Below are 3,154 nucleotides of genomic sequence, written 5' to 3' on the forward strand. Positions count from 1 at the left end.
GTGAGTTGAAGTTAACATTGTCGACTTCGCTTAAATTTTGTTGCATAAGACCATTCCTCTAAGCAAAATCAAATCCACAAAATATGCTTGTATAAAAGGATTTGCAGAAAGTGTTACAACGAACTGAAAACGACACATTGGTTGATGCTTCTACACATATTCTTCATGATATTCAAACTCTTTGACATGCTCAATCCAGCCTGCAGCTCTTTTTTGTTAGATCCATAAAGTGCTGCTCCGGCTTCTGTAACACTTTAATTCTCTTAGTAAATTTTGTATTCTCGTGCTCTTTGCTGCTAAGACTGGAAGGGAATGGGGTGGGTGGAGGGTTTTTCTTGCCAGACTGAATGTAAATGAGTTGTGATTTGTTCCGTGATCTCTTGCTGTGCCTTGAAGAAACATCTTAAGAAGAAAATAAAAAAAAATTTGCTATGTCTGACAATCCAGCATGACCTGCAATATGCTGCATGGACAACAGAGACAGATAAGACAAAGGAGCTAAATCCTAAATCGCATTTCACCCCTCAAAAAAAAAAAAAAATCAGTCAGGAGGTGATTGAGTCCTGCGTTTTAAACCGATTGCCCTGAAACATACTCTTTGCAAGTATGTAAATAATTCTAGATACACCAAGCTAGTTGTTGGTTTTGATTTCTGCAATGTGTCGCAATCACTATATGTACAACAATGCTAAAATCTTTTACATTCTTAATATCTCTATACACTGTGAGTAAACTTGTTGCTTTTAAAGTAATTAATGTAAATGTGCATAATTCCAAAAAAAAAAAAGTTAAGTAGGGATGTAACGATTCACAGTGAGCCAGTTGAAAATTGATTAAAATACAGTTGAAGTCAGAATTATTAGCCCCCTGAATTATTAACCATTATATTTTGCCCCTAATTTCTGTTTAACGGAGAGAAGATGTTTTCAACACATTTCTAAACATAACAGTTTTTATAACTCATCTCTTATAACTGATTTATTTTATCTTTGCCATGATAGCAGTAAATAATATTTGACTAGATGTTTTTTCTAGACACTTCTATACAGCTTAAAGTGACATTAAAAGACATAACTAGGTTAATTAAGTTAACTAGGCAGGTTAGGGTAATTAGGCAAGGTATTCTATAACGATGGTTTGTTCTGTAGACTATCGGAAAAAAATATATAGCTTAAAGGAGCTAATAATTTTGACCCTAAAATGGGTTTTAAAAAAATTCAAAACTACTTTTATTCTAGCCGAAAAAAAATAAATAAGACTTTCTCCATAAAAGAAAATATTATGAGACATTCCCCTGCTCTGTTAAACATCTTTTAGGAAATATTTAAAAAAGGAAAAAAAAAAAGTCAAAGGGGGGGGCGAATAATTCTGACTTCAACTGTGTGTGACGATTCAAACCGCTAGAAATGTTGAACGAATGGCGATACATGTTTTAAACAGAGGGCGCGCTGTGTTTTTACGGGCGGAAACTCGCTTTACAGGAGGTGGAGCGGCTGAGTTAAATGGCAGCTGTGACAAAACAAACTGTACAAATACTGCAGGAAGACGTTTACTTTAACAAAACAGCGAATAGGATGCAAATAGATCATCAGCACAGTGAAAAAATGCTGTCACAGACGTCTATTTGCAAAAAATAAATAAATATTAATCAGTCAAACCATGTGCACCTGATGATTTGCAGCTCCGCTTGCTCTGACGAGTGCTACAAAGAGATCACATCAGAAGATGCATCAGTGTTCTCATAGCGAAAGTGTGAGGATGTTTTTTTAAACTGAAAAAGAAAACTGTTCTGTTACAAAAATGTGCAGCATTTAAGAAAAAAATTAAAGGGATCTTCAATCTTCACCTCGAACTTGTTTCAAATAAATAAATGAAAATTGTGACTAAATCGTGAATAGTGAGATTTGTATTGTATCAAATCATAAATCGGGTTAATCATTAAATCCCTATAGTTACGAGAATGGGTTTACTCACTTTTTTAAAAAAGTAATTACTTTTACAGTGTAATAAACACCCATTGTAAACATTTGTTATGAAAAAGTTGTCATCTAATAGTCTTTTTTTAATGTAATTTACTATTAATATTTAGCAGTTTATATGTTAAAGCATGCTAGTCATTGCTAGCATGCTAAACATATTCAACCAAACTTTAGTGTCTGCGTTCCTGTACAAAACTGTTTCTGATCATGCCATTTAATCCCAATCGCATCTACTCCACGCTCAATCATTGGTATATCGTCAGTGTCTATAAACACAGGCAAACACATACACACACGCACAAAAATGCAAAACTCTCACGTCAATGTTTTCATTATGTACCTGATAACCTGCTCTTTTAAGATACCTTTAAGGATTTTCTTTTGTTCTGTTTGTGTTCTCGAGCTGTTGATGTGTACAATTGTTTTGTTCTCCAGTTTACAATTTGTGGCTTGAGGTGCCATGTGGTGAACCGGCGCTTATGATACGGTGAATCACAGCTCTTAAGGGTATAAAAGTAAATTTTCAACAATTTAAAGCTGTCAAAGGGTGTCTTTATTTCATCACTGTGTGTGTCTTGACAAATTCGTAATTCTTACCAGTATTGGCAGCATTGGATATGCTAATCATTTTTAAGTAGTAAAACTTGCATTGTAGCAGAATCTAGAGTCATATTTAGAGATGTACGGACACACACTGCTAGATTATTTATAAAATATAGTCTGTTGCTGATTGCAATACATGAAAAAACATAATGTTACTCATTTAGTCTTATGTCTGACTGCTTTTAGATTACATTTAGATTACTTTTTACCCTGCTTTTTCAAACGTGACTAAGAATATTAATCTTCAATGTAACCATTAACTGTGACTGATTTATACTGATTTGCATGTATCGTGTAGACATGGCATGGTGGCTCAGAAGTTAACACCGCCGCCTCACAGCAAGATGGTCACTGGTTCGAGTCTCGGCTGATCCAGTTTGAATTTCTCTGTGGAGTTTGCATGTTGTCCCCGTGTTCACGTGGGTTTCCTCTGTGTGCTCCAGTTTCCCCCACAAAGACATGCTGTGTACAATAGGTGAATAATGTATGATTGTGTGTGTGAATGTGAGCGTATAAGTGTTTCCTGTGCATCTGCTGTGTAAAACATATGCTGGAATAGTTGGTGGTTCAAT

At 35.0% G+C, this 3,154-nt stretch overlaps 1 long non-coding RNA gene across 1 annotated transcript; it reads left to right on the forward strand.

Annotated features, from left to right (window-relative positions):
- LOC147833181 (uncharacterized) lies at nt 1–2,515 on the forward strand. The gene is made up of 2 exons (XR_015513811.1): nt 1–2,003; nt 2,056–2,515. It is a non-coding gene; the product is annotated as an uncharacterized LOC147833181 (long non-coding RNA).
- The last annotated feature ends 639 nt before the right edge of the window (nt 2,516–3,154 follow it).

This window comes from Danio rerio, chromosome 17 (genome assembly GCF_052040795.2).
Source record: "Danio rerio strain M-AB ecotype USA chromosome 17, GRCz13ab, whole genome shotgun sequence".
Classification (NCBI taxonomy): Eukaryota; Metazoa; Chordata; class Actinopteri; order Cypriniformes; family Danionidae; genus Danio; species Danio rerio.